The sequence below is a fragment of the Anolis carolinensis genome, chromosome 2 (genome assembly GCF_035594765.1).
Source record: "Anolis carolinensis isolate JA03-04 chromosome 2, rAnoCar3.1.pri, whole genome shotgun sequence".
Taxonomy (NCBI): Eukaryota; Metazoa; Chordata; class Lepidosauria; order Squamata; family Dactyloidae; genus Anolis; species Anolis carolinensis.
The window spans coordinates 91439618-91466794 of NC_085842.1; the positions used below are offsets into that span (position 1 = coordinate 91439618).

Below are 27177 nucleotides of genomic sequence, written 5' to 3' on the forward strand. Positions count from 1 at the left end.
GAAGTCCCTTTGTGTTCCTTACAGAACTGCCTACAAAACTTGTGAGTATTATCTTGGTTTGATACACAGACTGGAAAAAAAACCAAAGGTGTTTATTAAAAAAACAGAAAAGAGTTAGAAGTAAACTTAAAGTGAAAGGAGCTGTTTCAACTATACTTGGGAAGGAAGCCCAGCTGGTCTCAATGGGACTTATTCCTTAATAAACATGTATATATCTGTGCTATATTGTCACAATGAGCTCACAGCTTAGAAACATTATCTTTTTGGACTAAGGTGAGGGTAAAGGTTATACCCTGACATTAAGTCTAGTCATGTCTGACTCTGAAGGTTGGTGCCAGCATTGTCCTTAGACATCTCCAAGGTCATGCAGCTGGCATGACTGCATGGAGTGCCATTACCTTCCTGCTGATCCTCCTATTGATCTACTCTCATTTGCATGTTTTTGAACTGCTAGGTTGGCAGAAGCTGGGGCTAATAGCAGGAACTCACTCCACTCCCCGGATTTCCCCAACCTTTCAATCAGTAAGTTCAGCAGCTCAGCGGTTTAACCCGCTGTGCCACCAGGGGCTCCAGTGCTTCTGTTAGGTCAATAAAAAATCACAAATCATATGTGCAAGCTCTTCTCTATTTGGTCATCTAGTGAGAAAAGGTGAGTGGTGAATAATGATGTCAGAGTAAAAGAAGGTGCATGTTCTTTTGAGATAGTCTGGATATTGGGTTGGTCACTTTGCAGGCTATGCCTTCAGTGGTCAGGGATATGTCAAATCCTGCACTACTGGGGGCTCCCTTTTTGGTCTATAACTCTAAAAATCCTCCATTCACAATTTGAATCCAGTTGTATCACACTTTGCATAGCTAGGTTTCACCATGGGTTGTAGTGTCTGAGCTTTGTCTTTAGCATAAAAAAGGAAGAGACTAGGGACCTCTTCATACAGGGCAAAATAGTTCCATTTTATTTTATTTTTCCATTCTATTTACAGTTGGGATGGGGTCTGCTGAGCGCCCCTAGATGAAGCATGGCAGGCCCTGTCCACATTCCTCCCAAAGTGGAGGGGAAGTGCCAGAAGGCACTTCCTCCTCCACCATGGGGAGGAAAGTGTGTTTTGAGTAATTCTGACAGAGTTACCTGCACTTTCCTCTTCTTTTCCCTGACTTCTTCAGCATTTGTCCCACTTGATGGCAGGGTCCACTTTGCTGGTTTGTTGGCACAATTTCACCCAGTCATGTGTGCCTGATCAGGGTGTATGCCAGCACTCCTCAGATCGTCCAGCCAGTGTTGCTTTGGTCGTCCCTTTGGCCTCTTGTCAGGCACTTCTAAATCAAGAGCAATCTTGCGAATGGACTCGTCTTCACTTCAGAGAGTATGACCATACCCATCATTGCAGATGTGGTCAAGGCGTGTGACACCAGTTGTAAGTCATAGCATCCTCATCTCCATAACTCCAAGGTGGCGTTCTGCTTCCTTTGTTGCTGGCCAACATTCAGCTCCATTTATTGCGGCAGGCTTTACGGCAGTTTGATAAATTTTTGATTTCAGGTGATCAGGCATCTTCTTGTCACAAAGTACACCTGCTACTGAGTGCCATTTAATCCAAGTTGTGTTAATCCATGTGGTGACTTCGTCAAAGAGGTTGCCATTTGAAGTTATTGTCAATCTAAGATACCTGAAGGTGTTGACTTTTGGGAGATCCACCCTGTTCACCTGGATGGTACCAGTCTCCTCCTCATTGGTCGTCAGGTGCTCCATTTTTTTGACGGTGAGGCAAATACTGAATTGTTCCAACTGATCACACCATGCTTGCACTTGACGTTCAAGTTCTTCCTTGTCTTCAGAAACAAGCATTATGTTGTCAGAAAACAGCAAGATCCAAGGTGCTGGTTTCTGCAGATCTCTAGTAACAATAAAAAGGAGGGGAGAGGGGGCTGAGCCCTGATGCACACTGATGCTCATGGGAAACTCCAATGCACCCTGATTTTTGGATCGCTGTAAGAAATCCGGAGCAAGTTGACCAGTTCATTGGGAACAGCATATTGTCATAATGCATCCCAAATAACTTTTTTGTTCTAAATTTTTTTATTGTTGTTTTGTCATCTTATCCCACTCCCACCCTCCCACCCTCCCCTCCTTGTACATACACTTTATACAACAAACTACAGAAGTTACATTTGAAATATCAATCTCAATCTTAATTTTTCCACTCCACATCTTAGTACATTCTCTAAATAGTTCTTAACTGGTTCCCACATCCCCTTGATTATTGCAATATTTTCAATTTTATCTATATTATTCCATTTGCAATTTGTGATTTCTACATTTAACATATCAATTATATACTTATACCAATTCGTCAGAGTCCATTTTGTTTTATCTTTCCAACCGCTCACTAAAACAATTTGTGCACATGCTATTAATTTGTCAATCATTTTTTCTTTTTGTATATTCTTCACTTCTGTTATCCTTGCATGTAGTACATTTCTATTAACTATTACTATTTGTAGATTTAGCATTCTATTGATTTCTCCTTCAATCATTCTCCAGTATTCTTGCACCCGATCGCACTCCCATATCATATGATTGAACACCCCTCTTTGTTCACAACCGTGCCAACACCTATCTTTCATCCCTGGTAAAAACCGTGAAAGTTGTGCAGGAGTTCTGTACCATTTTTGTAACATTTTCCTTCTTGCTTCCCTTAATACATTGTACTTTTCTTTTGCTATATTACTTATTTCCCTTTGTATATCTTCCCTCTCAATTTCCATGTCCATTCTCCATGTTTGGAAAATTTCCTCTACTATTTCTTCTTTTACCGTTATAATTTGTTCATACAGATCTCCTGCCACCTTCTTTTCCTCTCTCAAACATTTCCTAATCGCCTTCTCAAATGGACTGTCCTGTTCTCTAATTTTTTCTCTCAATCTAAAAATTTCCTGTCTTATAGCCCAGCTTTGAATCCAATTCCCTGATCCTATCCAATTCTGAATTTCTTTTTGTTCTACAGGGTCTCCATCTATTGTGTACAAATCCTCCACTAACCTTTTCCCTCTACTTTCAATTGATCTCAATGTTCTGCCTATAATTTCGTTGTTATTGTAATTAATTTGCCATATAGTTGCCATCTTATTCTCATTGCCTGGACTTAGCTTCTTCTTTCTTTTTTTCCACACTTTTATTGTTCCTTTAAAAGGTTCCTTAAATTCTGCTTCTTCTCTCCTACTCCATTCCCTAAATATTATTTCTTTTTCTTTAGTATTATTTATTATCTTCTCCATATTTGCCCATTTTTTTTTAGTATACTGTATTTCCAATAATCTTTGGATTTGAAACGCATCGTGATAGACTTCTAAACTTGGAATCCCCCAGCCTCCCTCTTCCTCTTTTGCATTTAACCATTTGTCCCTTATTCTGGGCCTTTTTCCTCCGACTGCCCATTTTCTTATTCTCCTGTCCCATGTCTTTAGTGTCTTCCTATCTACTGTGTTCGGTAATGTTTGAAATAAATATGTCAATTTTGGTATTATGAACATTTTTAGTGCCCTTATTCTGTCCACTCTTGTTAATGTTTTTCCTTCCCAATTCTTAAACTGTTTCTCTATTACCTTCCATTTTTGTTTATAATTCCCCTTGACTATACTCTTTGGGTTTTTATATATCCATACTCCTAAGTATTTCAGCTTCTTTAATCCTAATCTTAACCCTGATATTTTCCTAATCTCCAGTTGTTCCCTTGGTGGGGTATTAAGACATAGTATCTCTGACTTTTTAATATTAACGAATAGTCCTGATATATTTTTAAATTCTTCCAGTTTTTTAATAATATCTTTTACCATAATTAACGGTTGACTTGTAATAATCATTGCATCATCGGCAAAGAAATTAAGCCTTATTTCTTCCTTTTGTCCTCCTCCCTTTTCTATTTTGTACCCTGTCCAATTGGTGCTATTCCTGATACTTTCAGCTAGCATTTCTATCGCTATTACAAATAAAGTGGGGGATAATGGACAACCTTGTTTTGTACCATTTAAAATTGGTATCTCTCCTGTCCTTCCATTATTCACCCTTATTTTTGCTTTACAGTTGCTGTACAATTGTTGCAGCGTTTTGCAAAAGTTTTCCCCCATATTCAACTGTTGACATAATCTTAACAGATAATTGTGATTGACTTTATCAAATGCTTTGTAAACATCCAATTTGAGAATTCCCATTTTTTTCTTATTCGAATTTGCATGATTCATTGCAATTACTACATTTTTTTATTGGATCCCCAATTTTTCTTCCCTTCACAAATCCATATTGATCCTCTTTGATTATTTTTGGCATTATTGTTTCCAATCTTTTTGCTAAAATTTTTGTAAATATTTTATAATCTTGATTGCATAGACTAATGGGTCTGTATGACCCTGGTTGTGTTAAATCTCTCCCCTTTTTGGGTATAGTTATAATTTCTGATACTTTCCATGTTAGGGGGACTTTTTGCTTAGTGTATATTTCATTGAACAATTCTGTTAGGTGTGGTGCCAACTCTTCCATAAATGCTTTATAATATTCTGCTGGAAATCCATCTGGCCCTGGTGACTTGCCTCCCTTTAACCCTTTAATTGCCCTTATTGTTTCCTCTTGCGTTATTGGTTGGTTTAATAACTCTCTGTCTTCCTCTGCAATTTTTTCTCTGATATTTAAGTTCCCTTGCATTACCCTCTCTTCCTTATATAGATTTTTATAATATTTTGCCATTATCTCCCTAATCTTACTTTGCTCCTCTTGTTCTTTTCCATTTTCGTCTTTCAATCTCTTTATCCATGTTTTTTCTTTTTTCTTTTTCAAATAGTAAGCCATCCTCTTCATTGATTTTATATTCCAACTTTGGGAATAGCTTTTAACGTATAGATATTTATTTATTATATTCCTTTCCTCAAATGCTTCTAATTGGTTTTTTTTCTCCTTTAGCTCTCTCCAAATCTGTCTATCCTTAGTCCTTTTATGTTTGTCTTGCAGGGTTTCTATTTCTTTTATTCTCTTATCCTGTTCATTCCTCCATCTTCTTCTAAGATTTACCTCTAAACTTATACAGTGACCCCTTATCACTGCCTTACTTGCATCCCAAATTATATCTTTAGTTACTTGTCCATTGTCATTGGTCTCAAAATACTTATTTATTTCTTTCCTAATTGTTTCATATTCTTCCTCTCTACTGTTTAAAACTGTGTTATATCTCCAGGTTCTTTCTTTTCTTTCTATTTCTAATTTTACTTTTACTCTTAATGGTGCATGATCCGATAAATGTATTGGAAGTGTTTTTGCTTCTAGAATCACTGATTGGTTTGTATTTTTCCCCAGAATATAATCTATTTTGCTATATGTGTCATGTCTTCCCGAGTAATATGTCCATCTATTATTCTCTGGTTCCCCTTCTAATAAATCATTCATGTTGTATTCCCTTATATTTAACTTTCTATTACTATTTTGCCTTGTTGTTACCAATTCCAGGTTATAATCTCCTGCACAATACACTTCTCCTTGTGCAAACTTATCAATTTCCCCAAATAGCTTTTTTAAATACTTTTTTTGATTTTTGTTTGGGGCATATATACACACTAAAGTGATTCTAATTTTTTCAATTTTCCCTTTAATCATTACCCATCTCCCATCTGAATCCCTTTTTACCATTTCCACTTGGAAGTCTATTGTATTTTTAATTAAAATTGCCACACCCCGTGCTCTATTTGAACCTCTCGATTCATACACCTGTCCCCAAATCCTATCATTAAATAATGGAGTATGGTCCTTTCTCTTATGACATTCTTGTAAAAGCAGAATGCCAACTTTATAATCCTTTACCATTTTCATAACTTTTGCCCTTCTTTGTGGAGTTGATAAACCATTAACATTATGAGACATTATTACTACTTCACCCATAACCAGGTATTATTTGCATTTACCCTCCTGTAGTTTCTTTCCCCTGTCTGCTTGTCTTCCCATCCTCCCCCATGCCCCCCAGAGTCCAGACCTCTCCCTCCTCCCATCAGAGGGAGACCTGAAAGAGTTTTCCCTTTGTTCTCTTCCATTCCCAGACTCCCTCCCACCGGTGACTGCGTTGCCATCCACTGCTCTCCCCTCCTGCATCATCTTTTACCCCTTTAACCCCATTTGTCCAAATTTCATTATTCCACAAATGTTAGGCTGTTCATTCTTAAGTCTCTGTACTAGATCTCGTTTCAATTCTTCTATTCTCCTCTCTAATTTTCTGTTTTTTAAGATCTCTTAATTGTTTTTCTATAGATTTAATTTGTTCTAAATCCAGGTCCTTCAAATTCCTTAAAGTTCTCTTTTCTTCCCTGTCCTTTGGATCTCCCATTGCAAATAGACTCTGAAGTAAGTCTGTCTCTGTTGGTCCGCCTCTCTCTGCAGTCTCCAGCTCCCTCGATGCTTCTTGTCCAGTCGGCTTGTCCTTGGTCTTATCTGATTCCTCCTCCAGACCGTCTGTTTCTTTTCCGTCTGTATCCAGTTTTAACTGTTTAAGCATTTTCCTCCCACTTTCCAAGTCGGAAGCTTTATATAATTTATTGTCTTTATATACAATTAGGGTGGCTGGAAAAGCCCAGGTATAACGTTGTCCTTTCCTTTCCAAAGTTCCTGTAATTTCCCTCATTTCTGCTCTCTTTCCCAATGTCTCTGAAGATAAATCCAGGAGTGGCCATACTTTACTGCCAGCCAAGGTCAGGTTCTTCATTTTCCTCAATTTTCGATAAACAATGTCCCTTTCAGCCTCCCTTGTGAACCGTATCAAAATATCCTTGGGTTTCCTGCCTCCTCTGAAAGCCCAATGTATCCTCTCGATTCCTTGCGATGGGACCTGAGCATTTGTTGCAAGCCACTCAGCTATAACTCCCTTCAGATTCTCCTTTATCTGAAGACTCTCTCCTGCTGCTCTCAAACGCAGATTGGCTCTTCGGGATCTGTCCTCGAGGTCAGCAACTTTATCTAGAAGTTTTCTATTAATGTCTCTCAGAGTGATTAATTCACCTTTTTGTCTTCTGATCTCCGCTGCTGCCTCCTTAAACTTTTCTTGGCATTCTTCCACTTTATTCTCTATCAGCCCGAGTTTGCTATTAATTTGTGTGATTTGCTCTCTTGTCTGCTCATTTCCCTGTCTTAAAATCTCCATGTTTAATTTAAGATGTTCCAATGTAGTTATAATTTTGTTCAATTTTTCTTCCTCCCCTTCCTTCTCCTTTCTGTCCGCCATACTCACAGTTGTCCGAACTTCTGTTTGGATTCTGAGATTTATGGCTTCAGTCACCTTTGATTGTGACCTCCCAGCCTTCTCTCTTTTCTCCTTTGATCCGGACTCCAGTTAAGGAGAGATTTATGACCCTTTATGGGCTTTTTGAGGCTTTAATTGCCTTTATAGTTAGGAGAGCAATTAGGCACGTCTACTCTCATTGACGCATGCGCAGCTCCCCCAACATCCCAAATAACTTAACGAGGGACATGACCAAATGCTTTTTCCAAATCAAGTAATATGATATGAAGTGGCTTCAGTTTCTCATGATGTTTCGTGACCAAGAGTTGAGTGGCGTGAATTTCATTGATGGTACTGCAACTGGAAACGAAACCACATTGGTTGGTAGTAAGATGGACAATTTCACGAATTCTGAGGTCGATGATACATTCAATGATCGTCATCATATGGTATAGCAGGCAGACTGTTGTACAGTCTGCAGGGCTGCCTTTCTTCTACCAAATTAGTATAGTCGTGCTTTGCTGCCAGTTCATGGGTGTTTTTTCTTGGCAACAATGTGATTGAACAACTGCGTCAACCAGCCAGCAGGATTCCAGCATCTCGATTATCACAACTCTGCTGCTAGGTCAACAGGTCCAGTCACTTTACCTGGAAGATTTGGAAAAAAATCTGTGCTACAAAGTTCCTTGGGGCCAGCAATCTGCATAAATCCTACTCATGATTTACAGAGACATAGAAAACTCATGGTAGGGTCTCTCCATAAGTCAGAAATGACTTGATGGCACACAACAACAGCAACACAATTAACTGCAGTAGACAGTATTTGAATGGAGGATTCCAACTTTGGGAAGTATGTTCACAGTAGCACCTGCTTTGAGTTCATCCAGACTATCAAATGCCTTGAGATTTGGCAGAAGTGATTTTTCAAAAAAATAGCTGCATGCTGTACCTCCTGTATACTTATAGTGAATTTCTGAGGCTACCTGTGCCTTTCAAAACTTAGGGCAAAAGTCCACCCCAAATGCCACTGCCCTGGCCTCAAGAGAGAGAAGAGGAGATGGCATAGTTTTACCATGCCTGGGCCCAGAAGCAGATAAAGGCTTCTTCCTCCATCCTAACTGCCACTACCTTGGCCATGGAGGGAAAGAGGAACTGGCAATATCTGCTGGATTTAATCCACTCCTCCACTGTCATTCCCCTTAACTTGTGTCTCATGTCTATAAAGATTGTAAACCTGGGGGCAGAGAACTGTCAAATTAACAATTTGTAAACTGCTCCGAGAGCCTTCCAGCTGAAGAGCGGGATATAAACACTCTAAATAAATACATAGACTAGGGCTGGCTTTGTGTACACCTTTTCTCCGGGAGTAGAACATTTCTTTTTTCTGCATAAAATCTATCCCTTTGAGTCTTGTCTGAAGCACAAGGACTAGCCAAACTGCTGGAGACCAATAATACTGATTTCCTTTAAACAGCCTTGGAACTCAGGCACAATAAAGGAAGCTACATATATTCAGTGCCCTGCGGCCTCATTTCTGACCTCAGAGGGCCACTGTGTGTGTGAAAGATAATTAATCATCCACGCTGGCTCAGGTTCAGTCTTTTCCCCTGAGTAGCTTCCACCACTGGTGCCAAATTGGTCCTAGCAGTATAGATGATAAACAGGGTCTGACATTCAGTCCCCTGGACCAGCTGCCTGCAGTGGATCACTATTCACAAACTGCAAGATAATTACCTCAATCACACTGTTTCTAAGCAGGCAGTCACTTGTTTTTCATGCAGAAGAATATCAAACTCAGCTTTCAAATACAGATTTCTGCATTGAAATATTGATAATAGCAAAGGAAAATGTGGAACACCAGCATGAACCACAGGCTTCCTTCTGTCCAAATTGTAATAAATTTACAGGCCTTTAAAAAACGGTATTGACCACAGACAAAGAAAAAATAGAAAACAAAATGGTTGTATTACTAAGTTAAGTGCATACATATACACTCATCTAATCTACTTCTGCTGAAGGTAGGAGACAATGCACTAGGAGTCTGAAAGAGTGGAGAGAAGCCCCATGAAATTTAAATCTTCTTATTCTCTGTTTTTATCTGCTGGTTGGTCTTGTAGTGTCATTCTTTTTTAAAGACATTCTTTTTTTATTCAGAAGCACAGAAATACAAACATGCAAAGATACAGAAAAAAGAGTTACAAAAAAAGACAATACCAAAAACACAACTAAATCAGTTTTTCTTGATATATAAAACTAGACAACTAACATAACTACATCATCCTAACCTATACAAACCCACACTATTAAACATACAATGAACATATAACAACAAAAACATGTCTATAAGCCTCACACTCGTTGCATGCTGATTTTTACTGCTCCTTTAAAATATTACTATATATCTGGTGTTGTGGTGTCATTTCTTTTTTAATTTTTGAAAACTATCATATGCAGGGACTACATAGAGACAGCACTATTTTCCCACTTTAACTGCTTATGGAATCCTGGAGTTCATAGTTTGAGGAGACACTAGATCTCTCTGGTGGAAAATTCTAAAAGCCTCTCTCCCTTTTCCATATTTTTTTCTGAATTTTGGTAATGGGGATATCTTTCCTCCCTATGCACATATTGTGCACCATCCTCTTAGTAACATGAAATGGGGTATGTCCAGCTTACACCTTGTAGTTACTGCAGACTAGTATTCTTTTTCTCGCTCTGCAATGATGAAAGCTCTCTCCCAGGACTCACCATTTAGCTGCTCCATGCCATTCACTGGCTGATAGAGAATCAGTGAGGGGTTAAAGCTGGCTATATAAAACTAACATATCAGCACATTCGTGAGAATAAGAATGGGGATTGGAACTGATTTTAAGATAGGGTATGTATTTCATTGTGGTGTGTTTGGAGCAGAACTCAGCTGGATTCTGTGGAAATTTTAAAGAGAATTAATATAGATCCCCTTTGAATCTTTTCCCTTCATCCTCATCCCACAAAATAGTTTTATGAGCTTAAGACAACTATTATTATTATTATTTTCCCCCAAAATTTGAACTGAAACTTGAAGATCACATTTGATTGTACAGGACAAACCATTTTAAGTGGTGGCATGAGGGATGGAAAAAATGAAAATGATGTAATTCAATCAGATCCCACAACAATGGGGCAAGAAATCTTCCAGAAGCATGGCTGACAATGATCATCTCTGCATGCCAACTCCCTTGACTGTGAGAATCCAGTTTTCCCCACTCCAGCCTTCTTTTCTTCTTCAATAATTTCTTTTGCTTATTTTGTGTTTTTCAAGAACACAACAGAATGTGGACTGGTTTGCATTATGTTGCCACATACCAATTAATTTCCTTAAAACTGGCACAGAAAATACAGGATACTTGTGAATTTCATATCATTCTCAGCATAATGATTAATAGACAGAGATGCTGCCTCTCTTTCCCTATTTCTCTTTGAAAAAAGAAAGTACTCTTGCTTCTTTTCTGTAGTCCTCAGGGGAAAAGTGACCTAGGCAATGCATATTGACCAGAAGAGTTCCTAAAAATAAATAATAATCATTATTTATTCATTTATTTATTTACAGTATTTATATTCCACTCTTCTCACCTTGAAGGGGACTCAGGGCGGATTACAATGTACATATACATAGCAAACATTCAATGCCATTAGACATATGACATACAGACAGAAACACAGAGGCAATTTAACATTTTCCAGCTTCCAGCTTCATGAGGGTATACTCAATTCCGACCACAGGGGGAGCTACTGCTTCATCATCCACTGTGACACCAAGTCCTTGATGGAGTACTTCCTCATTCTTCCACACGCTGCTGGACATTTTTATGGTGACGTAAATTAGTTAAATTAGCCTTCCCCACATAAAGCGGTCCCTAAATTTCCTACTCGACAGATGCAACTGTCTTTCGGTTGCTTAGGTCAACAATGAACTAGGCAATTTAATGGTCGGGCACTCATTCCGACCCAGGCTATTTTCAAACTCATCCATCAGTAGTGATTTATTGCAGCTGGCTACTAACCAGCTGTGCCACAGCCTGGCCTTGATAATCATGAAAACAACAAGAATGCCACCAAACAAATTTCATAGGCAGCAACTTCATTGGGACTAACTAAAATTTCACAAAAGTGCAAACAAAAGCTTTTATGTTTCCCAGAATTCTCCAGGTAGTATTCAAATTACAAGTCCATAGGGAAGAATCAGGGAAGTCGAGCAACACAGTCACAAAGTCTACAGCTTAACACAATTGTCCAGTGGAAATTTCAGAAATAAAGATGAGTGGAGAGATGCTAATCTTATGGCATTTTTCTCAAGAGAGAGAACTTTATCATCAAACATGTTGTGTCTTCTGAATTTAATCAAACATTGAAATAAAAGATAGATGATGAGATTCAAGAAGAAAAATATGCATTGTTGAAGTCTAATGAGAAAACCTTGCCTTCCACTATGATCTATAGCCCTATGTGCTGCTTTTGTTTGGTGTCCTGTGAAAGCAGAGCATTTGCCATGATGAAGCCAATGGAATCTAGTAAATAGAGTATGTATTATATTAGGTCCTGGAAAATAACCAGATCATGTTGCTTAAGTTTGAATTTTTGGTATATGCCTTCATTCACACTATCCTCAAATGCTGTTTGAGATGATATGAATGGAGCTTAGAAAAGTTATAAAGTTGGATAACAATGCCTAGAATTCTCTAGCTAGCCTGGCTAATGGCCATAATGGCTAAGGATTCTGTGAGCTGGGATTCAGAAAGCAATTTTCACAAACTCTCATTCAGAAATCTCTGTTTACATAATAGCCACCCTCATATTCTTGTTAAAAATATTATTATTATTATTATTATTATTATTATTATTATTATTATTATTATTATTATTACATGCATTTATACCCTGCCCTTCTCCCCGAGGGGACTCAGAGCGGCTTACATTCTGCCACGAGGGCCAGCAACAAATATACTATAAAAACAAAACAATTAAAACATGATAAAAACATGATAAAAACATGATAAAAACATGATAAAAAGTATACAAAAATTAAAACGCTGCAAAATATTTCATTATTTGTTTCAGTGCTCAAATGTATCTCCCTAGATGTTTGAATGTCAGAATACATGCAATACACGGTCCCTCCCCATTTCTAACAGGTCTAGAAACTTGGTCTTGGTCCTGGTCCTTCTCTACTTTCCATCTCACATACATTGCTATCCACCATCCTATCTCTGTAAGAACATCAGGTGAGATCCATGAGTCAAAATCTCTACAATTTTAGCATCCTATATATGCAAGCACACTTACATTAAATCCTATAGCTGTTTACCTCTCAATTAAGTCCCCTTTCAGCTAACCTCTGCAGCATAATTGTAAAATGTTTTTATATATTAATCTAGCACAATAGGATTCTGGCTTTATAATTCTGGAAAGCTCCTGTTAGTGCATTGGGCTGAGCTTTGACAATGGAAGAACTAATGACCCAAAGCCCTTCTGGGCTCATACGGAAAGGCAAGGCACAGAGAGATGATACACCTTTATGCTGGTTTTATCACTGTTTCAAGTTATAGTTGTAGTGGTACTGGTGGGAGCCACAGCGCCTGCTGCTTCTTTTATGAATTTGCTCTATATGATTTCATTGGTAAGGAAGTAATCTACACAAGCATCTGAAGATTTGCTACTGGTTTCAAACACATCTGAAGTCCAGAGGTGGTTGCTTATCTCCTTACAAATTTGGACTTCCAGTTTCAAGAAGCCCATCACCAAACAAATTATTTTTGTATTGTCCAAGAGCAATCTCTTCTCCCAAAAGTAAATACCAATCTCTTCCCCGAGAGGAAGAGAATGAATGAATTTCATAGCGCTGGATGCTTTATAGCAGCTAAAGGGTTGCAGCCTTACTCTGTTTCACAACATATGCTATCAAGTTAACAAATGGTCAAGAGTTTTTCAATCAATAGATATGAAAATAAAATGTTCAGTGGAGGGTTGTGCAGAAAAGTAGATTTGGGCTAGAGTTTGTGTTTAGTTTTTTTCATATATACATAAAATAAATAGTTTTTCAGAAGATATGCAACTTACCACAAAGAAAGGAAAATTAAATCATTAGATCAGCAATAAATGCCACCCCAAAGCGGTAGAGCTGTCAAATTCCAGATTTACTTACACAGGAAAGCTGTTCTGACTTTTTTCCCTCCTCTGTATCATGGGAGAACCCTGATCCCTTTCTCTCTGCAGCTTTGACACAGCCGTCAAATAGAAGGGATTATCCCTTCCTATCAAAAAGGAAAGCTGCAGAGCAGACACCCGCCTATTCTTCCAAAGCAATGAGCCTGAAAGGCTTCTTTTCAACCAAGCGCACATTACCACCTGCCCTACAGTGAGGGAGCTACATTCTATACACAAGATTTGTGTTGGGCTTCTGAAGGAGCTGGTGGTTGAGGATGGAAGACAGAAGTGTGGGCTGGAGGTGGGAGGCCAAGGCTGGGCGGGAAGAGGGGAAGCCTGCAGACACTGTGGAAAAGCTAATCCTGTTTGACACATTTACGTTGCCCTGAAGCGTGAGGGGGTGGCAGGAGGGGAAAAAGAAAGGGGAACACCCACTGGAAATTGGGGAACAGCAACAATGACAAAAAAGCCATTCACAAGTGACTTGCAATATCAAAAAGGGTACCACAGTCTGCTGGTGCTTTAGCTCCAGATGCTTCATTCATATTAAAATAAAGCAACCTGTTTGCACCTTAAGCAGAACACTTATCCATCTCTCTGTCAACTTATTATTTAAAGGACCTTTTCCCCAATACTAATAAGTAACAGTGAGAATTAAGACCAAAGCAACTTAGCAGGAAACTGGGTCGAATGCATCAATACAGGATTTCTATCTAATTTCATTTTAATAATATTTCTGTGGCAGCATTTTCTTGGTTGTACCAAATGCCTATGCTTATCAATAACGTAGTGAATGAGATAGCAGGATTTTGTCTGCAACTATATAAAAGAATTACACAAAAATGCACGAATTAAGAGTCTGTTGGTAGTTCTGCTCTGTAACACCCCAGTTGTAAGGATTAAGTGGACAAAATTCAGGATATCAGAACATGATTGGGTTTTTTTTTACAGTAAAGATGTTTTTTTCTGCACTGAAAATGCAATTTGCAGCAAGTGAAGAAAGTTGGATGAAGAGAAAAATTGGGGAGAGGGAGAGAAAATGGGACATTTTAAAGCCTTATCCTTTGAGGCTCAGGGGAAGCTCTAACAGCCAGGGTTGTGAGGCGGGCAGGTGAATGTGAGGCCAGTGTGGTGCTGCTGGCTGCATATCTCAAAACACCCCTTTTTCTTTTCTGGGAATGGATTAAATTTCAGGTGAAGGACAGTATTTCAGTGCTATTTTTTCATGTCAGGAGCGACTTCAGAAACTGCAAATCACTTCTGGTGTGAGAGAATTGGCTGTCTGCAAGGATGTTGCCAAGGAGACACCCGGATGTTTTGATGTTTTACCATCCTTGTGAGAGGCTTCTCTCATGTCTGGAGTTGACAGAGGGAGCTCATCCATGCTCTCCCCAGATTCAAACTGGCAACCTTCAGGTCAGCAACCTAACCTTCAAGTCAGCAGTCATGCCGGGACAAGGATTTAACCCATTGCGCCACTGGGGGGCTCCAATGCTATAATGCCAAAACACTTGGAGCGGGAGGCGAGTAATGTGTGCCAAATGAACAATGAAAAGTGCTGGGAATAATGTCTCAGGGGAAGATAGTGGGTCCAAAATGTGGTATGGTCTTAACACAAACAAACTTGACAATCCCGCAATGGTTCTGAAGATACAGTAGGAAAGAAATTAGTTCTGTTTGAATAGTGGTTGTACAGAGAATGCAGTTGTAACAGGAGAGGAAGCTTGTGTGCAACAAGATCCTTAATAGCCCTTAATAGATTGATTGATTATCCATAAATTTGTCCAATCCTTTTTAAAATCATCCATACTGATAACCATCTTGAAACAGCAAATACCACATTTCAATTATCTGATCTATAAAGCAATGCTTCTTTTTCTTCATTCTGAATCTCCTATTATTTATTTGACATCATTAGATGACCATGGTAATCTAGTATTATAGAATCATAGAATCATAGAATAGTAGAGTTGGAAGAGACCTCATGGGCCATCCAGTCCAACCCCCTGCCAAGAAGCAGGAAATGATGGGAATGTGAAACTTCTCTCTATCCACTTTTATCATTCCTTGAGCATTACATTTGTCTTCATACAGCACTTCTCTAGTTAACTATCCACCTCATCAGATGGCTGGTGGCAGAAGGAGGCAGAGGTCCACTTCACCACAAGAAGTGGGGAATCTGGCACCCCATGCCTCTCTTCGCCCGTATTGCCCACTTTGCCAGGATGGCAATCATGGGGGGGGGGGGGGAATCATAGAGCGCACTTGGTGTGCATGTCATCCTCCCATAGATTGGGCAACAGGAGAAACTTTCTGTGCTGCCGGGGTGTTGGTGGCATGCCAGTTCTGCCCCTCTGCATCCACTGAGCTGGCACAACATCATTTGATGGGAGCCAGCCAGCTCCGTGGGTGACCAGGACTAGATCAGTATTAGCAGCCAAATCTAGCACTATATGATGAGGCCGTTAGTCTTTTTAGTGGTCCTTTTCATCACCAGTTCCATTGATACAAGAAGATGTGGTCACCAGTCACTTCTTAACCTTTTTCAAAGAAAATTTAGGACATATCAATCCAGAAATGAAACATAAGTTAAAATTCTGCTTGTGAACTATGCCAGCAATTGCTAACAACTGGAGGTCAAAGATGGTTCCTTGTTTCTCCACTAACCTGTTCCCTTCATGGCTGCTGCACCTGTGCTTTCCCCCCTCTTTTCTGCCACTACCGACCCTTTGTTACAGCAGCAGACCCCAGCCAAAACCTTCATTGTCACTCTCCAAAAAGAATAGAGGAGCAACAGGGAACTAAGAATTGCTTCAAAATAAAGTGAATGGATACTTCTACCTACCAAACCACAGTCTAGTTATCTCAATTAAAGCAAGCCTATTGAATCAATAGGATTTACACATATGTTAACTCCCATTCAATTGATCTACTCTAGTTGTAACTATTAATAGGATTCAGGCCGTGTCCTTTCTTAACATAGTTCGGTGGTAGGAAAAAAAGATGAAGGATATCCTAGGAAAACTTTGGATGGTTATTAAATGAAATATGACAGTGTGCAGAAACCTATAACATTCTGCAGATGAAGCAGAGCAATTGCATGATAAAAGACTAATCTGGAAGCACTGTCAGTCCGAAAACATTTATCTAATAACTAAACTACTAAACCTTCTTGTCCTTAAATTGCATAACACTTGTGGCAATATTTTACTTAATAAGGAAAGAGAAAACAATCACCATTTTGTTCCGTGTTTAAATAAATGCATTAAATGCCTTTACTCACTATGGAACTACTTCGAGTTTTCATGGTTTGGTGCAAGGCCCCAAAGTCTTACAGAGGACCAGTAAGCTCCTGTCCCCTTGCCCAGTACCACCTAATGGTTTATTTGAATGTCCTGTGGAAAGAAAAAAAGGGGAGTATAAATAAACAAAAACATAATAAAAATAATAATAATAGATTAAAAATTGAATGTCCTTTTTTAAAATAAAAAAATCTGAGATTGCTTTAAAAAGTTATTGAACACAGTATTTTGTACACCACCACTTGGAAGAGTTAGACAATTTTAAGGTAGCCAAAGAAAAGGGGTTTGAGCACAAGTTCGTGTGGCATTACAGGTAGATAAAAGACATTGAAGCAAATAATCTGAAATGCATAAGTAAATCTCAGACTGTGGATCTTCTCTCCCCTCATAACCTTCTTTCCACCCCCTGCAAAAAACCCACTCCAAGATGTCCTTTGGACAAACCACTTGCCTGCTAATGAACCACAAACACAAACATGGCTGCTTGTTTTGCATTCAGTGCAAGAAGAGACCTATGTCTAATGAGCACTGCTGGTCACCCTTCCCCAGCTGCTGGTGGGAGCCTGGGATTTCTCCAGGGAAGCTACCACTGGGTAAATCCTCAGGCTTTAGATGGCAAATCACATTGTGCTACACACACCTCTGGCTCATGCTTCCATCAGCGATGCTCTTGCATTCTGCCTGCCATCTCCATAGGAATCAAAAGGGCAGCAGGGTTCCTTAGATCCCCTTACTGTACATACACAAAGATTTTAATCCAATTATGTGGCTTCGGCTCAGCAAGATACACTCCTGCTTCTTCTTCATCTTTTTCTTCTTCCCTGTCTTTTTCTTTTTCTTTTTCTACTTTCATTTGCTTTCAATAAAGAAGCTTAATTTGTTTGGGAACTTTCCAGAGATTCAGAATCAGATCTTCACAAAGAGAAGGCAGCAAATCATGGTATGTTTCTAAGTAGTGGGGTGGAAGTAACATTGTGATTTCATTTTTAAAAAAATCTTATTAAAGCAGGCTGTATTTCAAACGAAACTTCACTTCTTCATATTGATAAACAGTCCACACAGTCTGTCTGTTTTTGAAAATTAGCTCAATCAAATAGGCACCAACTGAAACCATCAAGCATTGATTTGGATACTTAAGAGATCTGAAAATGTCATCTTGCTGGTGCTTGTGTATATTTCAGTAGAGAAATATGTGCAGGAGCCCTTTCACACTAAGCAATTACAGCACTGAGATTCTACTTTCACTGCCATGGCTGTCTCTCCTGTGAAATATTGGGATTTTCAGTTAAGGGAAGGGCTTTTAGAAATCTTAGTCAGAAAATGGCTCATCAAACTACAAAACCCAAGATTCGACAGCATAAAACTATGGCAGTAAAAGTGGGACTGTAGCACTATAATTGTGCAGTGTCAAAGGGCCAGTGGTCATAGAACATAGTTAGGAAATGTCATTTTATTGCAAAGAAAATGCTAAATCTATTGTAGATATGTTTCTTTGTGCTACCAGAGCATGAAAAAGTTTCTTGTTATGACTACAGTTCCAAGAATTCCTCCAACTAGAGTACATTAAACTATTAAGCACAGGTACATGTACATATATGCACAACAGTTAAAATCCTAAATTGATTCATTTTTCAAAGAGCACATTTAATATTATTCATATTGAGGACAGCATGAACCTCGTGGCTAGAAGCAGTCCTTTCCTGAAGCCTGTGAAGAGTGTGAACTTAAAAAAAAAGAGCGGGGGATATATATTTATATATATTATATATATATATATATATATATATCGTATCAGAAGTCAAAACTGAGTGTACAAGAACCTAGATAAATAAGAAGTTTTCATTTTGTCTTGAAGATTCATATGAAGACAAATGGCAGCTTTCTCCACGATGCTATAACTAAACTAAAAGGAAATTTCTCACATCTTAAATGCTAGGGGCATTATGTGATTGGCCTAACAGAGCGCCCCAGATAGAAATCTTTTGTCTGATGAATTGCTTTTGCCATTTTATCTATCCTCACCATTAAATAGATCAAAATGTCTATCCCACATATTTAAGAATATTTATGTTGACACAAATATTCATTTGAAATTCACTTATCTGCCAGTTTGTCAAAATAAAAATATGCAACACAGTATTGCAGGGCTTATTGTATTTGCCACTAATGAAAATGTTTGTGGATTCTGAACTAATGGGTTGTTAGGACAGTGTTGTTTAAAAGCACAATTAAGAAGGCTTGCTGTTCATTATTGTTGCTTACTGTTTGCAGTAAAGTTCATCCTATGAGTACAATCTGTCAAGGTCAAGGCTCTAGGACTAACGAACAACAATAAATCTTTATCTTATTATCTTATCTAGAAAACTTGAGACTATAAGTCATCAGTCCAAATTGATGACTGTGATGATGATGATCATCATCATCATCATCATCACCATTATCATCATCATATTGTCATTTTCTTAGTCTGGGATTTGAGACGTTGAAACAGACACAGTTTTTAAAAAAATCACATCACGCAAAATTTAAAAATATAAACTAGCCTCATATTGGACTTTCACAGCTAGATGTGATGGGGAATTCTCTGGGACCTGCTGAACCCAGACAATGATCTTACTTTGGATATCAGTGCAGGGTGTATCAGCTTTGGTACTACATTATCCTAGCAATGGAGCTGACGAATATGTTTTGCCACAACTCTATACAATCAGGCCTTTGTATTCCAAGATTCAGAATCTGCATCAACCATAAAAAATAAAGCAAACTCTGATATTACAATTTTACATAAGGAACACCATTTTACTCTGCCACTATATAAACAATAATGAAACTTTAGCATCTACTAATTCTGGTATCCATGGAAGGTCCTGGTACTAAATTCCACCAGATACTAAGGGCCCACTATAATAATCAAAATTGCTTCTGTTTCTTCCTCACTCAGTTGACTTCACACCTTTCTTTTTTATTCAGCATTCTCTCCTCCACCCAGTCTTGCTTTATTTACTCTCTTACTCACTTGCTCACCTCCCTTTCATGTGTCACATCAGAGCTGGCTGATCTCTACCAAGATAACCAGACTACAAATTCTTGGCCTTCTAACAGTTAGGCAATTTTGGATCAGATGCCCTTGGGAATCACCTATATTGACAGCATCTTTGGTGTGTGCCAGAGGAAGGATTGTGGCACAGAAATGCTGCACAGTAATTTCCCTTAATCTCTTATGTGAGTTTGATGGCTCTCCTCTTTAAAGAGTAGTGGCAGTTATGCCTCCTGGCCAGCGAAGAAGCAGAATTGAAGGTTGTGACTTGCATTGACGATTTGTCAGATCAAAGCTCCCAACGGACCCTAGAATAATATTAACATGAACCAGATGTTAAATCTGAACATTAGGCAATTAGATAATAATTTGATACTGAACAGGAAGACTATTGTTAGCTATGAACTAGAGACAAGAACCATTGTCAGGTGTAAAAGAATAGAAGGAAGAAAATTGGAGATGGTGTTTGATATGCATGATAGCATGTTAACAAATATGTATGAGAAAGAACAGAATGTTAAAAAGGATCTGTTAACTACTATGTGGGCTCAATTGATCATATTCTGGATAAACAGTAATCCCAAGAAGGCATCTTCAGGGAACTCTGGGCTTTTATTTAAGTGATGATGGGACAGTTGTGTGTTTATTTAATTATAATTTGTTAACTCAGAATATTGATTTGTCTATAATCCTTCTTTAATAGAAATATTTTTAAATAACACATGACTTTGGATTTATGTCAATAACTGGAAAGCCCAAATCACAGCAGACAACTTTTGTTCAGCCCAAGTAAACCCAAGATGATAGAAAATTGTATGTGGGCATGATCAGTTCCAGATAAGGATGGCTGAAAATTTCATGGAACTTTTCCTCATTGAGAATTGAAATTTCAAAATTTGTTCATAGTGAGCATGGAAAGAATTTGAGATGGAAAATGTCACAAGTGGAAGAAACTAAGGCCCCTTCCACACAGCTGAATAAAAGCCCACATTATCTGCTTTGAACTGGGTTATATGACAATGTGGACTCAGATAATCCAGTTCAAAGCAGATATTGTGGGATTTTCTGCCTTGATATTCTGGGTTATATGGCTGTGTGGAAGGGCCCTAAGATAAACACAACCATCCATCCTGTTAAACTTTTAGTAGTCTGGCTTCTCATCTCTGTCTCTTCGTCTATCTAATGGGTGGAGTTTCCCACCCATCCCTTTTCCTCCTTTATTGGTCTCTTTGTGCTTTTTCATATTTAGAATGGAAAACCCTAAAGTTTAAAAATCTTGAATGCAGCAGAAAGTTATATTGGCAAATTGTTCCATCTCCAGACCTTGGTACAAGGCTATATAGTATTAATTCCTTATCCAGGGACTCAATATCAAGTTTCAGTTATCCACAGTCCAAGAAAAATTCCCCTTTGAATTGTTAAAGTTGCCCCCTAGGTCCTCCAGTGTAATTCTATTGACCTGGTCACACAGCCACTGGCATTGCTCCGCTTCGTCGGGGGGTGCGGGGAATCTTGCACCCCACGCCTCACATCGCCCGGATCCAAATGAGAGCAATCACATGGGGGAAAGCATGGAGTGTGTGTGTGGCTTACCCCCATTGATTCTACAGCAACATGGGAGCCCTCCCATGTTGCCCTGGCAGCAGCATGTTCCAGCTCTGCCCTCCTTCACCCATGGAGCCATGTCAGTGTTGTCTGATGGGAGACAGTTGGCTCCGTGGGTGACCTGGGTAAAATTGGCTCGTGCAGCTGATTTTAGCCCCGTGTGAAGAGGTCCTATGTTATGATTCTCGACCAAGTATAGAAAGAGACTCCCCCCCCCATAAAAAACATTTTAGAATCAGTAATATTCCATAAAAATGTTGTCCTATCTAAGAAAGTGAGTAATGTTAGAAGATATGATTTTCATTTTAGCCACTCTGCACCATATATTTGGAGAAAAGGCATAAGTTGAGATTTTGAAATTTGAAAAGTTGGAAAGATTGAAAATTAGAACTATTGCATCAGTGGATAAAGTGAATAAAAATAGAGGGGAAACAGACTCCACCATTTTTTTTTCCTGTGGGTGTGAAAACATGGAATTCTGTTCTCTGTCATAACTATACAGTGGCCAAAGCCACCATATAAGTGTGTGTGGTGTAGTTCACTCTGGAAATAAAACAGAGTTGTTTTTTTTCCAAATGTAGTGCTCGCGTTTTACAGCTCCCTTGATTTTAATTGCTCATTGTGCAGAGGGAATGAGCATTAGTTGTTCAGAGTAATTTTTCCATATAAGTTCTCAAAGTACAGACAATTTTTGCAAGTATACCACCATTAGAGCAATAAATGCTTTCACTGCCTCCAACTCAGTAAATCCCTAAACATTACAAAAAGCTATATGAGTTTCTCCTGAAAGAGATTGGATATGGGACTTTTGTCGGTCACAACTGGGAACACTAAGAACAGATTTGCTACCATTTACTTACTTTCCTTCCTTTCTCTTTAATAAGAGCTGGTTTTGAGAAATGGACATTTGGAAAGGAAAGGGAGAACATAGTGAAAATGAAATCGCTGTCCCCTGTGAGAATGTTAGAAGCTGCATCTATCTTGGAGGTACTTTTGAGTGATTAGGACAACCTACTTTAATGTATTTCTTTATTTATTTGCTCATTCAGGCAGCTATGAGAAAAGTGAGTACTATATAACAGTTCCTTTACATTATAGTTTTATTTTGATGGTTATGTCACAGTAGAGGATTGAGCGAAACCATCCAACTCTCAATGAACAATTTCTAAGAGTCCAATCAAGATGACACATGAAAGGCCACATCTAAATCTGAGAAATGATTGCTGCTGGGATTCATCCACATTTAATTTATGTGGAAATCATGAATGGTAGCTTCAACAAAGTAGAAGGGTAAGACCCAAAGTACACATTGTACAATGCTTTGAATTGTTGAAGCAGTTCCTTCACATCATATGCTACCCTTTTCCCCATAATATGAGGTCTTGATTATGAATTTTTCCCAAATTCTAATTTAATGAATTTTCACAACTCCTCTGCTAGCAGATTTTTAAGTTCATTGTGACTAGTCTCTTGCAGCTAGAGAGAAAGTGGTATATTGGCATTGCAATGTACTGAGACCAGGTCTGGATCTGTTTCCAAATTTTGAATATAGTGCAAAAGCAGTTTTCAGTAGTTTTCAGTTTCTTTTGTTCTTCCATGCAGCTTACTCTCCCATTGTCTAGGCATGAATACTAGGGTCACCAGATTGAATAAAGAATGGGTCTTGTGTCATTTTAAGCATTAATAGATACTAGATCAGGAAGAAGAACATCTGCAGAACATAGTGAAAACCTTCTATTGTAGTGTTGCCTGGATGAAGGGATGGGTTTCAAGGAGGGGCTATCATCAGACAGAACTATAGCTATGATAACAAGGCTCCATTGTTGCAGTTACTACTGGCAATGCATGAACTCAAATAGTATTTATACACCTACTACTTTTTTCCTGGGCAAAAAAGTGCAGAATGAGTCTTGAACTGTGAAGATTCTTATCAATCCAAGATTTTTCTCATCAGGGTATCCAGAAGCACATTTTCCTATTTTTAAATTTCTTCATTTGCATATATCATATTGATATATTTAATATATTAGGTGAACCATTCTAGGTCAAAACACAGAAAGACAGAAAAATAATGTTAAATGCTTTCTTCTAAAGACAGTACTCTGGACGGGTCTTTCTGTGTCATAACAACATTATAACTCGGGAGACCAGGGTTTGAATCTCTGCTTCACTATGGAAAACCACTGGGTGATTTTGGGCAAGTCACAGGCTCTCGGCCTCAAAGTAAGGCAAAGGCAAGCCCCCTCTGGACAAATATTTCCACAAAAACTCACTGATAGGTTTGTGTTAGGATAGCCATAAGCTGGAAATGAATCAAAGGTATTTTGATGCTTGTTTTGTTTTGCCTCACAGAGGCAGATTCAGAAAGTGGCAAAATGTTCTGAGGACTAGCAGACATATCTTGCTATTAATTTCCATTAAGTCTGGTATTGGAGACAGAAAATGCTTGCCCTTCTGTACATCATTGCCAGGTTTGGAATCAGACACCTTTCTCCTACCCCATGGCTTCTTTCGAGAAGCTCTTGTTGTGTTGTGTCAAAGCTACAGCAGTCATAATTTAAAACGACAGCTCTAAAGAGCCTCAGTAGCCCTAATAGCATCATTAATTTCAAGGGGAAACCTAAAGTGAGGTATTCTGTAACTTGATCTCTTCCAATAAATCTATCTTCAGAAATTCTCCTGAGCCCCAAGACTTCAGGCTGCAGGGAAAGTGCAGGGCTTCCCTTGTAGGTTCAGCTTGAGGGCCTGAGGCTGGATGCCAATACCTGAGTGACAGCGGCAAGCACACATTAAAATAACAGCAATTTTAATGAGTAAGCTTGCATTTTTCATGTGGGCTTGTCTGTGCGATTTCATATCCCTGGTGAGCAATTTTCTGCCACTAGAGCTCTCCTGCAGTTGCAAAGCATTAATGGAATAATATTTCTATTGAGCTGCTGCTATATATGAATGGGGCATTTAAATGTATCCATTAATGGTGGCAGATATCAGTTGAATCAGTTAACATTTGGGGTCTTGGAAATATTATTGCAAAGGTGGCTCTCCCCTGGTTTTTACCCCCCCCCCCGATTGGGGCTGAAGAGAAATGTGTTTTCAGGGAATGGAAATACCACATGCTTGTTTCCCTACTGAGTTTAAATTGTAAGCTATGATGCTGACCTCCTTCTTGCTGTCTGGAGCCATACAAAGCTTCTTGTGTTTAAAATTTAGGAAATAATTCAGTTCTTTTGTAGAATATACTTTAGGGTTACTCGGTTATGTTCAGTGAGCCTCTGAGTGGCAAAGAATATTATTAAACTGTCACATAATGATGATCCAGTACATTATCTAAAATGGAACCCTCTCCTTCCATTCCACATACAGAAACCTTCTGAATTGGCAATTAAACAGCACAAATAATGAGGCAAGGTCCACCACCACACCTGAAAATAGCAGGATAGCTTAGAACAGTGTTTCTCAAACTCTGCTCCTTCAGATGTTCTGGACTTTAGCTCCTACAATTCCTAACAGCTGGTAAACTGGTTGGGATTTCTGGGAGCTGAAGTCCTGGACGAGAAGAGTTTGAAAAATACTGGTTTAGAGGAATAAGCCAGGACTATGTGGCACAAAATAGGACTGTTAGGAGTTAGAGAATGGGCTCTTTCTTCCAAAAGATGAGTAAGCACAGAAGGTTCAGAAATAATAGCCAGAAGACTCATGGCATTGAACTAATCTCCCAGCATTAGCTATCTGAAGTAATTGTCTCACTTTACCTAAGTGTAGGCCAGGTTCTGCTATTGTAAGTGAAAGAAAGGTAAGCTACATATATACTGCTTTGAAGAGGCATCAGTGGTGAGTGAGTGGTGGCTTCCATAATCAGGCATCATTAATCTATTCTGTGATTTATTCTAAAGTTTAAGAAACTTTCCCAGAGCGCTGAATCCTGTCTCTTCAAATAGGTTCAGTGTCACAGATGCTTAGATAGCTGATTAATGTCTGGGGGAAAAATCCATGACATAGAAGTCACCAACTACCATTCAAAGCCAAAGCTGCAAGCCTGGAGCCCAAACAAGCTGATCTTGTTTAAAATTAGTGTGGACATATCCCTGAAACCTAGTTCCAAAAGGTGGTGGTTAAAATGATCTGGGCTTAATGCACTTGCAAGTCCCAATGAGAGTACATCTATTGAATCAATGGGATTTAGATAAATTGATTTTGTGGGTTTCTTGCTGTTTAGACCAGTAGTTGTCTTTGCGTCTCTATAATTGTATGGAAAAACACTCTCTATAGCTCATAAAATTGTGTCAAGAGAAATGATATAATGGGTTTTCCAACTGATGATGACTAAATAAACAAACTAGCAAATTTAATTCTTAAAATGTTATATGCTAAGGAGATTTTAACTTCCTGTTTAGACACCTATTGATTTCTGGACTGTAGCCACGCAAATTCCACACTAGTCTACAAGATGGCATCAACTTTCATATTTTTGCCACATATGCTGCTTTTGCATAACAATATCGCTAGGATGCACAATGTTTTCTCCTCCTCTCTCCCCTTCTCCCATTTCAGTGGGGAAGGTAAGATTCTTTGAGTCTTGAGTGGTTGGCATCTGTCCTTTTTCTTTTTAAAAAAGTCTTTCTTGACTCCATACCGTTGATAAACCCCAGGGACATCCCAGTGCTCAGCTCACTGAGACATTGCTCACAGCTCGATTTTTATGTTTATATTAAAATTAGTTTGTTGTTACTATTCAAATGAAGAATGTACATTTCATGTTGCACAAGAGACATACATCATCATAATTGTAACATTTTTCTGATAACTATAGAAAAGTTATTGAAAATTATATGATTTGCAAAGTCTATTTGCAGTTTGTGCTGTTTTACACAAAAAAGGCATTTTCTGTGCAAAAAACAAATTTCCTCTGTACAAATCTGCATGGAAAGCCATTTTCTAGACAGGAAACTTGTTTTCAGCCTGCATTTTTCAAAATAAATTCTAACTGTGAAAATTGTCACCCACTGAGTATTCTTCTTATCAAAGTTTCTCACACTCCAGAAACCCATTTTCTAAAATATTCTTTCCATTCCTATGTTCCAGTCCCATACCCATTTTAAATTACAGTAAGTCTAACCATGTCTTACTAAATACTCTAAAAGCAGCAGATCCTGTCTAATCTTGGAAGCTAAGCCAAAAGCAGGCCCACATTTCCCATTGAAATACTGGTAAGTTTATATTGGTTAAAATTGTACTTTGTTTTAAATATTGTAATGTTCATTTATGTTTTTTGCACTACAAATAAGATATGTGCAGTGAGGATAGAAATTTGTTCATGTTTCTTTCAAACAATAGTCCAACCCCTCGATAGTTTGAGGGCCTCTGATTTACATATTCATTGATGTTAGTTCCCATTTCAGATAACCAAACTGAAGTCTTTATTAAGGATGGACCTACAGCTACTCACTATCCTGGGGCCCTTTGCATGGGCAACTGCCTCCACCCCCACACCAGCTGCTGCTGAGATAGGAAGGAAGCCTGACTGCCCAGCAGCACCAAATCCAAGCAACTTAGAGATACAGGATGCCACTTACTGTGCCTTTCCATTTGTCTATCAAGGTGGTCTCCAGATGCAACATGGCTCCTACAGATCGCTCATCACTTGCAGTGACATCAGCCAGGGCAACAGGGTGACAAAGAAAGGGGGAGAAGCGGGATCACCCCCTCCTTTCCCTTCCTGGATTGACTGGGAGACGTGGGGTGGCAGTTGGATCTAACCGCCTACACAGGCCCAAAGTTGGGGAAATTGATGAATTCTAGCCTAGAA

At 38.7% G+C, this 27177-nt stretch overlaps 1 pseudogene; it reads right to left on the reverse strand.

The window, feature by feature from the left end:
• Positions 1-1315: 1315 nt before the first annotated feature.
• Positions 1316-27177, reverse strand: part of LOC134295886 (uncharacterized) — a 44037-nt pseudogene continuing 18175 nt past the window's right edge.